We start from the raw sequence: 15943 nt of genomic DNA on the forward strand, positions 1-15943 counted from the left end.
AAGTTGATAATTAAAGAGATAATTCGGTTTTTCTGAAAAATACACACAAAATCTCTTGGATACTAATGTAGCGTGCTATGAAAAACAATACATTTTGACATAATAATGTCAAAATGGTTTTTATAGTACGTCACATTTTGATTTTATTGTGAAAATAATTTTTTCGCGTAAAATGCATACCTAGAAATCTCCTCTAGACAAAAATTTTAATAAAATTTTGACAAGAAATTATTACAATAAAATGACAGAAATTTACAACGGAGAAATTAGAAAATAAAAAACCGAGGTACAACAAATCAACAGCGATTACATATTACTTGCAGTTACAAAACTGTTTAAAATGACGACATTCTTAAGCAATAAAGTAATACATTGGTCAATTCTCTTTAAAAATTCACCGCTTTTAATGTGGCATGATCAATTTTACAAAAAGTTTTTTTAATTCTTTCTTGCATATTTTTTCTAGTAAAGCCGTGATTTTCATTTTTATTTAATGATTTCTTATCAAAATCAAAAATCTCGATGCAATTTACATGAAAAATTCTTTTTCACAACAACTTCAAAACGTGACGTACAAAAAACGCCAGTCTGACGTTATGTCAGAATGTATTGTTTTACATGGCACACTACGTTGGTATCCAAGAGATTTTATTTGCATTTTTCAAAAAAACCGAGTTATCTCCGAAACTATCAACTTTTGAAAAAAAATTAAAGAGGTAAAGAAGATGTAAAATGAAATGCTGAATAATACTCAGTAATAAAATACTAAGAGTGCTATTTAAAAAAATCAAGTTATGGTTCTTCAAAATTTACCAAAATAAATGTATCCCAGCAGGGTAATGCTACACTGCAAAGGGACAGTCTTGTCGCTGAAAGATACTCCCAACAGTTGTTTACGCATAGACAAAATCACAACTCAATATCTCGAAAACCAAGCGCACTGCGATTTTTTAATTATGTGCCTGCAGACGCACAAAATTGTAGAAAAAACTAAATAACTTCTGAATGGTTAAAGCAAATTGCAAAAACTAAACTGATTTATAAAGCTTAAAAAGTGCACATTTAAATATGTACAAATATACAAAGATGCCATTTAAAAAAACTATGTTAAAAGGTGCGCTGTAAAAATGAAACATCCTGTATAGAGCAAAATAATTTTAGAACGTGCACTTTGACTTCCCATTTGCAGTGCCGTTTGATTAATTTCGATATCTTTGACAGTGTAAGTATAATCGAGCACGCGCGTAACAATGACTCACCCTGTATATAATTTAATTGTTTAAAAATTTGTGCTATTACTAAAATCACATAATTGTTACCTATTAATAATTCCAACATCATTCTTTCCCTGACTGTCTGATTCTGCTGCAGCAATTAAAAAATGTTTAATATATTGGAATAAAATAAGTAAATTATTATTATTTTTTTTTCTTTTATTCATCTGTTGACGATTTCAATAAAATTATAAAGTTATGTGTATTAATAACGTTAATAAAAAATGTTTAGCGATAAGCTAATGCTTAAGCGGCCAACATCGACCGCTTAGTTAATAAACCAATGCTAAGCTTTAGCTTAGTTGAAATTACGTAACTGAGCAACACTTAAACTTAGCTTAGAGTTAAACTCGCTTTAAGCCACCGGGCCTCTGCAGGAAGATCCATTAGAGCTTACATTTCTCTAAATTTTTGTCTGGAATTCAAAAAGTGAATATTTTTTACTAATTGGTTTAGTAATATTTAAGGACCTGCTCCCGAGTGTTTGTTCTGTTGTGCTCTTTTTTCCAATTAAAGCACGTATTTGATCAGTTTTGTGGCGGCAGCTCCAATATTTACATGAATCGTTTCGTTTGGTCAAACTAATTAGATTTTGTGGTTTAATTTTGGGTTTTTCATTATTTATATGGTCCGAACGAGCGAAGCAATGTTCAAGTGCGGGCCAGTAAAAAATAGAACCCGGACTTACACATATGTTTTAAATTGCAGTCGTTCGTTTATTTTTAATGACTCGGGAAGAAGTAACTTTGCGATTGGAAGGAGAGTTTGTGGTAAATATTTAATTTGCGAGGAAACAGTGCGATTAGATTTCGTTCGGAGTGGAGTGAAATAAAAGTTGGACAGACAATTTGCATTAAAACGTCCGTTGTGTGAGCAAAGCTGTCGAGATAATGGGATTGAGGACGGTCAGCTGGAGATGCACTTTGCCAAAGATTCGGCTGATCAAGTAAATATGTCTTCAAATTTAAAGCCTGTCCCGCTCCTCCGACTAGTTTATAAACGGTCCTGAATTATTCATCCGCGCTCACTTCATGTTTATGTATGGAATATTAATGTGTACATAGTACATCACCTCTGCTTGTGGTAAATAACTTATGCTCTTATATTCTTAGTAAAAAGATTAGCCTGAAATTTTTGACGTGTTTACGCTCCGGATTTAATAAACGTGGGCACTTTTTCGCAAAACACAGCGCCGAATGTTTGTACCTTGCTGATTAATAATTTACAATGCGGGGAAGCCATCCGTTGAGCGGTTTTACGTTTGGCTTCCCTTAGGCAACGTTTGGTTTGATCTCCGGATAAGAAAAGCAAACCGAATCATTTAATACGAATATGGCATTATACAGGCTGATTCTTTTAAGGCCTACAAACTTTTTAACTTCTAATATAGCTAGAACAAATTGACCATTCTGCGTTCAACTAAATTATTTTCAAAATGACTGACTTTCCGGAATTACAAGAAATTGAAGCCAACTTTGAAATTTTAAATAGTAACCACCTATTTTTATCGCATTTTTGAATTCGCCTCCTAAAACTGAGTAAAATGTACATACTTTAATTGTTAGTACTTATCTGTCATAGTTTTTGACGTACGTCAATTTTTTTATACAAATTTTCATTTGCAAGGATTTATTTAAAATATCACAGCTCGAGAACCCTTTACAATAAGTCAAATAAATTTGTTAAAAATTGTTTTTATTTTTCGTCGACTAACTGCGTTTAGAAATGGTTTTGACTGGCAGTCGTCGTCAGTTCTTTATATGAACTCCAAATTTTAAAAAAAATTTCTTTGCAAGTACAAAAATTTTACGTCTAAACTCTTCACCATAAACATTTTTCTCTTAACTTTAAGAAATGGTAATCATCGATGAAAGAGAGAAATTAAACCTTTCCTGTCAAGTTTTACGTTTTTTATTAACAAACATTTGGAAAAGCGGATTGTCTAAATAATATTATGTACAAAATCTATGAGATTTTGGGAATTTGTTCATGCATTTATAAAATACGTAGGTACTTGAACCCAAAATTGGTTCTAATTTTTAGGAAAGTTGAACCTGTCGCTGCTTGGCCGCCTTTAGCATCTACGTGAACTTTAAATTCTGTTTCAAATTATAAAGTTATTAGACTTCACGATTTTGTTATGCTTTTCACACGAGAAGTCCTTTAATATCATTTTTTGGGAAATTTAAAAAGACGACGGGAAATATGAAGGGTTCTTGATGACCAATTTTTGGGACGAGATGTTTAACTAAAAATTGTGACTGAAAGAAAAGCATTTTTAACATTGAAGTGTTTTAAGTCATGTGTTTAATATTTAAGTAAATATCGAAAAATTTCAGAAATAAAAACATTAATATTTGTAGGTATTCAATTATTTTCTTTTTTAAATAGTAATCCCATAATTCCTACATTTCCTACATCCCAGGTTAAATTTGACGTAAAATTAAGGCATTTTTTGCATTTGACAGAAGTTATAACTTTGAAATTATTTTCGGCATAAACCTCTGACATAAGTTACTAACAAAAATTTTAATAAAAAAGGATAGAAATATATACCTTATCCACATAATACAAAATTGGCTCGGTTTGACGTTCAGTGTCCCAACTCTCCCAATAAAAGACCGGTTTATAAGAAGCGTAATTAATTTAATTCGAAATTAAATGCGTGATTAACTGTTCACGTGGCCAAATTGAGCCAATTGGATTGGTCTATTCGCGTTGTAAACTTTTAACAACGAATTAAAATTTGATGAAACTTTCTATAAACCGGCCCTAAATTAAGAAAAATATTAGTTCTAATTTTTTTTGAGAGATTCGTTACAAAAATAATGACCTAATTTATTTGGAAAGCAATTTCCCACATTTGCACTTCATTCAGCACTTGCTGAGCTTGTGTAACAAATAAAGTGCTCATGTGGGAAATTGCACTTTTCAAACTCGTTAATTAAATAACTACTTTGCACTTGATGGCCAAAAGTTCGAAGGGTCTTGTCTTAGCATTGTCAACTGTCAAGTTCCAAGGCTACTATGATTTTTTGAAAATGATAGCTAAAACATAATTATAAAACGTATTTTTTAAATGAAATGGAATGACCCTGTTTTTTAATGGCAATCAATTTTTATGCAGACATTTATTAACATCTTTTACAATTATCTCTTACAGTTTTTGAAATAATCGCAAAAAATAAAATTTTAGCTCATTATTTTAATTTTTAATGAAGTAAACTTTCGAGAAATACGATAAAATTTTGCTAATAATTAAAAGAAATGTTTGACTTGTTCACTATTTTCATTCAAGAAGTTTAAAATTGGATGGCAGACTGAGTTACTGTACATAATTCACTAGGTTATATTAAACCGTAATTAAATATTATTGTTTTTACTGCTTATTCGATAATGAACCAAATAAAAACTAAATAAAATATTGAAGTTTGACAGTTGTTGACCATTTTGCAAGGTCTACTTGATTACCTATGAAAATTACGAACTAAAATCCGTTTTATGTGATTTTCTTCAAAAACTGTAAGAGATAGGTATAGGATGTATTGACAAAAGTCATCATAAGTATCGATGTTCTTTCGATTGCCGTTTGAAAAATGAGGTCGTTCCATTTGAAAAAACTAAGTAATAGCAGTTTTTTGATAACCATTTTGAAAAAAATCATCCTAGCCATGAATTTTGACAGTTGACAATTTTGAAAATTTTGAAAAATTCTTCGAACTTTCGGTTATCCAATGTAAAAAAATATTCATTTATCGCAAAGAGTTTAAAGACTGTGATATCTTAGATAAACCCTTGCAAATAAAAATTGTAACAAAAAAATTGACATGTGTCAAAAACTATGACAGATAAGTACCAACAACTTGATTAAATTTTACTCATCTTGAGAAGTTGAATTCAAATATGCAATAAAAATGAGTGGTTACTATTTAAAATTTCAAACTTGGGCCAATTTTTTGCAGTTCCGGAAGCTTTAGTTGAACTCAAAATGGTCGAATTACACCGTGTACAAAATTTGAAATGTAAGCCCTATAAGAATCACCCTGTATTTTGTGCATTTCTTTGACGCAAAAGAAGTCGCATAATTTGCTAATACGTTCGCAAATTTATTACGCCTTGTTTTGAAGATAAGTAGTAATGGTCCAAATGCAGCTCACGTAATGTATAAAACTTGTGCTTTGATGCACTTGATGCTTCTTTAACCGTCGCTATTTTGCTTGTGTGTTTTATGGCCCGCGGTTTATGAATGCAGATTAAAACGGCTACATTTGTATTTTGTTAGAAAAAGTCCTAAAAGGTGTTTCGTGAAGGCATCGATCTGTAGTGAAAAACGCCGGTGAAAAATGCTTGATCCAAGTTGAGGAATGGCCGTGAAAATCCGATTGTTTTCCGTCGTGACAGGAATGACGAATTTACAAATCACGCTGATTGTGTTACAATCACGTCGGATTTTCACAAATGTATAATAGAGAAGCTTCGACTCGTCGAGAGCTTACCGTAGAGTTTTAATCCCTGATTTCGTGCATACTGAGCGTTTGTTGTGTAAACGTGCTATTGTTACCAGTTATAATGGCTGAAGCGACTATTGTAAGGATTTAATTAATTTTATGTAAATTGATATTTCTATGTGGCGAACTTGGCGGCATATTGCCAATATCACGAAACGCTTAATACGCACACCCGAAATAAATTTCACGTTTAATAACAATAAATGTTTCGCTCGCTAATTTACAAACACCTGTGTAGTTGGTTGAGTAATTAATGTCGGATTGCACTCGCAAACAGCATTCGTTGTCTTTACGGCTTCCGCTTCTCCACCTATTTTTATAATTATAAGACCTGGCTCCAGTTTATTTCGTACAAAGAGTAGTGAATGCTAACGTGGACAATCGAATCCTTGAAGTGGAGAACTTTCCGTTGACAAAAGCGAAAAGTCAACAACGTATTATAGTTCAAGTTATACAGAGTATTCAATTTGTTGTGCAAATAATTTAGGACTGTTCCATCTAGATTCTGGTTTCATTATGTTCATGAATTGTAGTTTAGATTACAATGGATTAGTCATAATAGGAAAACGACAACCGTAATTACGTTGCGGACTAAAGACTAAATTGATCCAACAAATAATTTAAATGTAATAATTGAAACTGAAATTTGGTAGCCGATAAGTTTCTGCACAAATGCATTGAGCGGATGGATTATTTACTGAGCAGATTACGACAAAAACTGGAGTAAATACGCTTTGTTGCGGAAATCTTTTGACTGTTCAAATAATTAATAGGCAAAAGCTTTTTAACAGAAAGTATTATGAGCGTGTTACAATATGTGGAAGCTTTATTAAATTTTTCCTGGCCATAAGTATCATTTCCTGGTGCTATCATTTAATTTTATGATAGTTTATGAAAAATCTTGGGTCGAAAACCCGACCATGTAATATTTTAAAATATGCTCCCAAACCCTTCTTTATGGGTGGAAAAGGCTGCCGGAGTTTGAATGTTTTTTTACAAAAAAATAAATTAACTACCTATTTATTACAACTAAAAAATAAATAAATTAGATAAAATAGTCCTTATTTTTACTTTTTTATGGACGGGTTTATAGAAGCGTCATTAATTTAATTCGCAATTAAATGCGTGATTGCTGATCACGTGACCAAATTGAACTAATTTGGTTAGTCTATTTGCATTGTTAACTTTTACCAACGAATTAAAATTTAATTAATTGGAAATTTAAAAAATTGGTTCAAAATTAGTTTAAGCACATTAAGCACATGTAAAAAATTAATTTATTTTAAAAAATGTACGTAAAAATTGATTTAAAATGAGCAAATTAGTTCGATTATGAATTGTTTTCAAAAATAAAATAAAGTTGATGGTGTGCCTCAAAAATTCTACTAAGAACTTTGATATTGTCAAAAATATCAACTTGTTTATTTTTTAGTATAGATTTTTGAACTAAAATCTTAAGGTTCTTTTATGAGATTTCGCCATTTTCGAGCATTTTTGCTTGCGATTAATTATTTTGGAATTTTTCAACTCGAAAAATCATTTGGCGACATTACAATGGCGATAACTTTTTTATGTAATTCTTTACAAAAAAACTAGAAATGTCGTTTGTAGCAAAATGTCAAAAAATAAAAACTATTTTTTTAAATATTTTTCCAGGGATTTAATACTAATTATTGAATTTTAATTGTATTGCGGAAAAATAGTTCTGAAAAAATAAACATGCATAAAGTAAAAAATAAGTATTTAATAGCAAATGCTGATATCTCTGAGATTGTTAGTTTTTTAAATATTGTAAAAACATACATTTTTAGCATACAGGGTGTCGATTAGATTAAGGCAAAGTTGCGCCTTCCTGCAAGAAAATTTGAAATGGCATTTTTAGTTTTTGAATTATTGGAAAAAAACGAATTTTTTTAAATTTTTGTTTTTATTTTTTTAGGCGTTTTCTATGTTAGAGTTACAACACTCGAGTGTGTTTTTTTTATGAAAGCTTTATTTGCTTTATGTATTTTTTAAATGTGTATTTATTCCTGATTATAACATTGTATCACATGATATGATCGAATCTTACATGTTGGTCAAAATGAGGAAAAAAGCATTTTTGCGAAGAGCGCTTTGGAAAAAATGTCAACAATTTTGTTTTTAAACAAACTAGATTTTAGAGGTTTAATTGAGGTTCACATTTTCGCTAAGCTTACTTATTTAAGAATTAAACGACATAATACGTCAGAATGTCATTCTTCGCAAAACAAAACAAAACAAAGTTATAAAAATTCTGCTCGCATATTTAATAGAACTGTCAAAATTTAGTTTGTTAAACAAAATTTTTATTGTTTTTTTACAAAGTACTTTAAGCAAAAATACATTTTTCTTAATTTCAATCAGCGTATCATGAGATACATCGCTGTAATCAGGAACAAAAAGACTTTTCAAAAATCCAAGTCTCAAATATGGACTCCCTAAAAAAATCAAACTTGAGTGTTGTAACTCTACATCAAGAACGCCTTGAAAAAGGCGACGACATATTTAGATTACTTGTAAAAAAGTGCTTAAAAATGTCCTTTTTAAAAACGTCTAGTTCTTTTAGTTTTTGCTTATAAAAATAAAAACGAAAATTAAAAATGTTTACTGAAAATGACACATCATCTTTTAAATAATTGTTTACCATAAAAATGCACAACTTTGCCCTAATTTAACCGACCTCGTATCTCTTACAATATTAATAACTGAGATTCCCATGATGGAGCTCGAAAAACAGACACTCTGTATAGCATAGTTTGAAGACTTCAAAGTATGCATGTACTTCTATACTTTTTTCTTTAAAAAAATTTAAAAATAAAATCAAATTATTTCAAAAAATAAATTAATTAAACTTTATTTTAAAACCAATCTGCGTTTTAGTGAAAACGTGTGAAAAAAATTTAACTTTTAATAAATTTATTTTAGACATTATATTCAGCACAAGTAGGTCCATTTTTTAAATAATTTAGTGGTTTCTTGCTAATTTTTTGAAAAAAAGTGCTCTTGCAAACTTTTCAAGACGCAAATTGTTTGTCCAAATTATTAAACAGTTTGCAGGTGTAAATAGTAAGACAACACAAAGTATGAAATGTTCTATTGTTGAGATATTTCTGAAAGCACTTTGACTGTGCAGTTCGATTGATTTTGAATAAAACAGGTGTCAAACCGTCTTCTAATAATAATACAATTTTGTGTCTAAAGTCATCCTCGCCCCAAATTGAATCAAAGCTTACTTTATAGTCAAGACAGTGGCTTTGCCAAAATACGCAACTCGTTTATTAAATAAATTGTTGATTCCACAACGCTAATCCAATCCCTTTTACGTTGGCGTGATTGGCAGGCCTGAAACTAAATTATAACCGATCGCCCTTCCCTATTGATTCGTCTAAAAGAACAAAAATAACTACCGCCTCATTTATCCAAACTTTGTTGAATTTTTTTCTTAAAAACAGACAGACATATTTCACCGAAAAAAGCGCATAACTGGGAATAGTGCACACACAAAAATAAACTTTTCACAAAGAGCTATTTCTCATCCGGGGTTCTAGGCTCGCACGATAAATCGCCAACATGTGAACACAACTTAAACTTTTTAATGTTTCCGTCAGTCGTTATTAATTTGATTTTCTACTCTCAGGGTTAAAAATCTTTTACTGCGATTGAAAAGTATTGGGTTAGATTAGTGGGCTTAGGGATGACTCGTTTTTATTATCGGATTGAATTGCTCACGTAAAAACGACTCGTTAGAGATTGAGGAGATTTTAATGGCTCTTGTTTCGGTAACAATACAACTAACTGAAAGCCGAGACTTGAAATTGGTAAATTGATTTTGCTCTTTTTTTAGAAATATTGCACGTATCAGAAAATCTTCGCCCAAAAGCACAAATTTATTCTTTACTGCGTACGTCACTGTGTTTGCCCTAGCTTTCATTTTATATTTATTGTCCCCATATTGCTATCTTTTCGTTTTATTTTATTTCAGAGAGTAAGTCGGGAGTAAACATGGATTTCAGTTCTTGCCCTTCAGAGCTTGAGCTTTTAGCCGCTCTAATGCACCAGAATATGGCTTGTTTTAAATGAAACATGTTCTTAAAGCAAATATGATAACACAGTTAAATTAAGCTACATATTGATACTTTTCAGCGAAAGAAATGCGAATTATTGTGTTTTCTCCTAAAGTAAAACTTTAGCTACAAATTTAATGGAAAAAGTTCTGCTAGGTGCAGGTCTCCTATTTCTAAAATACAGGGTGTTACAAAAAGATGGGACAAAAAAGAACTAGAAATTCTCCAAGTCAAAATAAAACGATTTAACTAACTTATCTTTATACCAAGTTGCACCGTTTAAAAGTTAGAGTGCGCCAAAGTTCAAAAATTATTTTTGTTTTTTATTAGTAACACCACATGTTTTGGTGCTATTTCTTTTGATTTTATGTTATTGTAAAGTACTTACCAATCATCTATTGAGCACATTTTAGAACATATTTTTGTTATATGTTACTTGAAAGGTGTAATTCTTTTTTTATTCGAAAGACCTTTTATTTCTAAACACTTTTTGTATCTTATAAAATTTTTGTATCAGCTTTGGTTTTGGAATAAAAAATAATTTATATAAAAGTGTCAACATTTCGGACGTTTTAAAAATGCATTTAGTTATTTAATTACTACTTTACTTATTATAATTGCAAGTGATAATTTTTCCATGATGACAGTATAGATTTTAATTAGTTGTGTTGAGTAGAAATCGAACGATTTTTAGAAACTTACAATTTTGTGAAAAAATGCCTTCATTGATTTAAATTAATAACCAAATAACAATAATAATTAATAATTATTGTTAACTAGAATACATGTACATAAATAAACTAAAATCAAAATAAAAAAAATAATTTAAAATACAATAATAATAAATGGGCGAAAGTCTAAAATTTTAACACATCAACTTAAATTATTTTTTCTCCAAAACCGAGGCCGATACAAAAATTTTATAAGTTACAAAAATTGTTAAAAAAGGACGGGTCTTTCAAATAAAAACAGAATTACACTACTCAGCTAACGTATAACAAAAAAATTTCTTAAAATGTGTTAGGTGAGTACTTCACAAACAAGAAAAAACAAAAGTCACAGTATGAAAACATATGTTCTTGATGGCAAATTACTTTTACCAAATTTCACTGAAATCGATTATTACATTACAAAGTTATTAAAGAAAATCGAAAATAATTGTTAACTGGAATAAAATTCTTAACTTTGATTAGGGTGATTTTGGTGAAAATTCCCGAAACAGGTCAATTTTTATTTTTCCTTGGCTACTATTAGGTGCATATGGTTTTTGTTTATCTGTTGTCAGAAATGCACAGCCAACTCGATTTTTTTTTCAAATGTAATGATATGTCAAGTGACACCCCGTATGAAAGCCCTTTTTGCAATCATTACAACGCACTATTTGTTTTTTGAATTTTTTTAAAACCTACGTGATAAAAAAATAAAAACCAATTTTATAAGTTGAACATTATTTAATGAAACAATTGTTCAAAATGGGCACCGTTCCTCTCCTGGGAAATAATATACCGATAGTAGCATGAATTTCTAACATTTTGCAACATTTCTAGTTTGATTTGTGTAATTTCAACTTATAAAAATTGGTTTTCATTTTTTTATCGCGTAGGCCTTGAAAATATTCAAAAAAACAAAGAGTGCGTTGTATTTCTTGCAAAGTGCTCTTTCACATGAGATGACATTTGACGTACCGTTACATTTGAAAAAAAATGTTAGAGGTGGCTGGGCATTTTTGAAAAGAGATAAACAAAAACAGCATGCACCAAATGATGTGCAAAGAAAATTAAAAATCGACCTGTTTCAGGATTTTTTACAAAAATCGCTTATATCCAGTTACAAATTTTATTGTTTTTCTCACTTGGGCGTTAACAATATTTAGAAAACAAATAGTGCATTGTAATGCTTTCGCAGTGCTCTTTTACATAAGGTGTCACACGACATACCATTACATTTGAAAAAAAAAGTTGGAGGTGGCTGTGCAGTTTTGACAGCAGAAAACCATATCCGCCAAATGATGGGCAAGAAAAAACAAAAAACGACCTGTTTCTGGAATTTTTACGAAAATTGCCTTTATCCAGTTAAAAATTCCACACTGCAGAGGTAATTTCTGATTCGCTGTTGTCCCCACTTTTCGTTACACCCTGTATATCAACTTCAGAGCAACTGCCAGTCCTGTTCTTTAATTTGCTTGATTATTAAATAAAATAAATATGTCGCTCACGTATTAGAACTTGGGGCAAAATGAAACTTCAAACTTCAGCAACTTCATTTAATTTACAATTCGTAAAAAATCCCAAGTTCAGATAATTGAGTTTTTATAAAGTTTCGTGAAAAATCGCTGACACTCATTATGGATTATAACTTAATTAAGAGACGCCAAACTGATGATTAACTTTTAATTATGTTATCGAACTTGGTGTCATTTTCTTGCTTTGTTTTTATAGCGATTGCCTTCTTGGAATTCATTAATTCTGGAGCCAAGACGACACGAGCGTAATCACGAGTGATAAGGATAAATGCCTTCTTGTTAATTACACAGGACACTGGCCAATCAATTTACTTAATTAAAGTTAGCCTATTTACCAAACGTCTTATTAAGCTGTTAAATTAAAAAAAAGGGGAAAATTTGTAATACTAGCAGAATTAATTAGTTTGTCTAATAAATAGATAAATAGATCGTATATTTTTCGACCAAAGTTTTAACAAAGCTTTCTTTTAACAAAGTTTCTCCGTAATTTATGACAGCATGGAGCTGCCAACTAGAAACTTCAGTGAAACTCTAAAAGACAAACAGGGTTCACTTACCATGTGTTGAGTGTGTCTTGAGCTGTTATTTTTTTTATTCAGTTAGTATCGAAGTTGATTCCCCAAATGCCTGGGGATTGGTATAAATTGGCAGCAAAGGGGTAAACCAACACTGTTAAAAATGTATCTCCCCATGTATAAATCACGCCTGGCCATAATTTGGTGGTTTAGCTTGATAAGGGGAGACTGAAACAGCCCCCTCGAGGTGGAGCATATTGCAAGATAATTCCAAAGTAAAGCAGAGGATAATGTAAGACAGGACTGCTCAAGGACACCCGAGAATTTAATCAAAACTTTAAGTACTTCGTTATGTGTGTAAGTAATTTAAAATTTGCAGGCTTTTAATTGAGTTGTAGTATCATTTGGAGTCAGAGGCGTAGAAATTGGGAAATTATTACTAATCTCGGATTCCGGCGTTGCGAATAATAACTTTTCGCATCAAAGTTTGCGTCTTGATTTTGCTCAAATGGCATTTCCGGAGTGCAAATTCCGTAATTAAAATGCAATATCAGGCTGGGAATCCACCAAAAGTTGGACGTGCCAGCGTTTGACTAATTACAACACTAAAATGGAACAGTTTTTTAATAGCGAGCCGTGAGCTTCTGAAATTGCTAAATTTGCGCGCTTCACTGACGGAAAGTCACGAATTTCCGCCACCGGATCTTGACTGCATTATAAAATGTGATGTTGCTTGGCGTTCATGAAGCTTGTAAATATCTGAGAAATTTCCTCATGACGTTATTGCATCTTATTACAACCACTCAACTTTGCCCGTATTGCCGTATTATGGATAATAAGGCGTTTCACTCCCGGAAACTTCCGGGCCGTGGTTTCGGGATCGACAGTTTTTCTAAAACGCCACTAAATTATGGGCGACTCGATTCCACGTAATTAAAATTTTATTCCGCATTTACTTTTATCTCGAACTCGAGACGCATAAACTGCAAGGTTAAGGCCATTTGTTTTAATTTCAATTTCAAACGTATGCTCAGAATAATTTAATTAATTTTGTTATGTGCACTAAAACAACATACCGCCAAATAAACGTATTATTTCTCGGGAGAGCGTTTGTAATGTGATAACGACGAAATTTAACATTTATTATTTTATAACAACAAACTGTGGGTATTTAAAGTCAATTTTGTATTATTTTTTTGTTATAATTATAAAAATATTGCATTTACAATTTACTAACCCGGCGCCTCCACCATTTTTGGCACATGATAATAAAGCCTGTTTCGTCTTATTAGAAATATTGGGAGTTCTAATAATGATAGTTATTTGAAAATTTGTGTACAATTATAATGTTTTAGGTCCTGTTCAATGGAAATTTTTTCAAGATGGCAGCACTTCTGGTTATACCGGAAGTCGCTATCAACTTCCTTATTTTAAATGGAAAGCTATATTTTTTAATGCGTTTTTGGATTACTGAAGTTATTTTAAGGTAGTTTTTGTATGCTCTCCCTATAGCTTAATTTAGCCGTTTACGAAATATTTATGATTTTTAAATTTTTTTTGGATTTGCACCTTTCAGTTCAAATATCAATAACTCTGCCATTTTTAAAAATTTGGAAATATTTTTCAACTCATTCGAAAAAGGAAGCCTAGCCCTTTCCTTTCGTATTTTCAAATTTCTAAAAAAAATAACAAACTCAAAATTTTTAAAGTTAAGTTTGCAGAACTTTAAGCACCCATAACTCATTTTTTTCAAATGAAATGACAAAGTTTTATTTCATCAAATGGTAGAGAATTTAATTCTGCATCGATCTGTATTAACATTCCCTATACTTATGTTTAATAATTTTTAAGTTACAATAACTTTTTGTTGGGATTGAGAAATTCATCAGCCATAGGACTAAAAAATGTGAGAAATTAATGTTTTTTAAACCAAATTTCAATTTATTTTGTTTTTAGAAGATAGATAACACAATTTTGAACAAAGTTTATCGTTTAAGTTTAAACAGAAATATTTTTATAACAAACTATGCCAAAATAGCTGTAGTTAAAAAAATCTTACTATGACAAAAAAACAACATAACTTGAAAATTATCACAGATAAGTATAGGGAATACTAATGCAGATCGATGCAGAACAAAATTTTTCCCTATCTAGTAAAATAAAAATTGGGACATCCCATTTAGAAAAATTAAGTCATGGGTACTGGAAATTGTCCAAACTTAACCTTAAACTTTTTTGGTTTATTAACTTCAATTTTAAAACATTGAAGAACAGATATAGGCCTTTTTTTTAATTCTCCAAACATTCAAAATTTCTAAAACTAAGAGAGTTATCGATTTTTTAAGTGACAGGTGCAGATCCAAAAATTTCCAAAAAATCCTAAATATCTCAAAAACGGTTAAACTTAGGTATAAAATAAGCTGATAAAAACTCCCTTAAAATAACTCAACTAATCCAAGAAGGCAGTGAAAAACATAGCTTTCCATTAAAAATAACCAGAAGTGCTGCCACCTTGAAAATATTTTCATTAAGCAGAACTCAACGGTTTTTGACTGAGTACCAACTTTCAGATAAATATCTTTATTAGAACTTTCAATACTTCTAAGTGGGGTTTAAACGGAACAGCCTGTATTGCAACTCATGTAAACATTTTAATATTAATATGCGCTTTTACTATCTTTTGATTTTTTTTCGTACTTCGTATAGTTAATATTTTACAAATAGGATTCCAGCAAGTGCCTGAGCAGGATTCAGAATGAAATTTATTTTATTCAAGCTTGAGCAGTGTTGTAACTTTCCAAATATTGAAAATCTGAAAGAAACTCTCGCCAATAAAGTTCAGAAAAACCCTTATCAGTGGATCGATTTCAGATTCCCAGCGTGAAAATTGCGCGAATCTAAAATCGACAAAGCAAAAAGGAATCATTAAATTTCAATTTTTATTATTCGCTTTTCTTACTCGGGGCAAAATGATAAAAAAGCCCAAATCAAATAAATAAAAACGATATTCTGCGCTTTTACCTCTTTAGATATTTGCGTTGCGAATATTTTTTGAATCCGATCCTGCTTTGATGGGTATTTTAGCGAAGGAAAGTTGTAATACAACTTCCTAGGAAATTCGTCTTGGATTTCAGACATTCAATTTTTTTCTCGGATTTCAGCTTGTTTCTAACATTACAGTATTGATAAACGTCGAGGAGCGACTGACACACAAGCTTGAATGGAAAAATCGGCGACTTTCAATCAGTGAAATATTTGAGCTAAAAATAATGAAACACGAGCACGTGAGTTGGTAATTACCAGTGCCTGCTCCTGAAAT

The sequence above is a fragment of the Tribolium castaneum genome, chromosome 2 (genome assembly GCF_031307605.1).
Source record: "Tribolium castaneum strain GA2 chromosome 2, icTriCast1.1, whole genome shotgun sequence".
Taxonomy (NCBI): Eukaryota; Metazoa; Arthropoda; class Insecta; order Coleoptera; family Tenebrionidae; genus Tribolium; species Tribolium castaneum.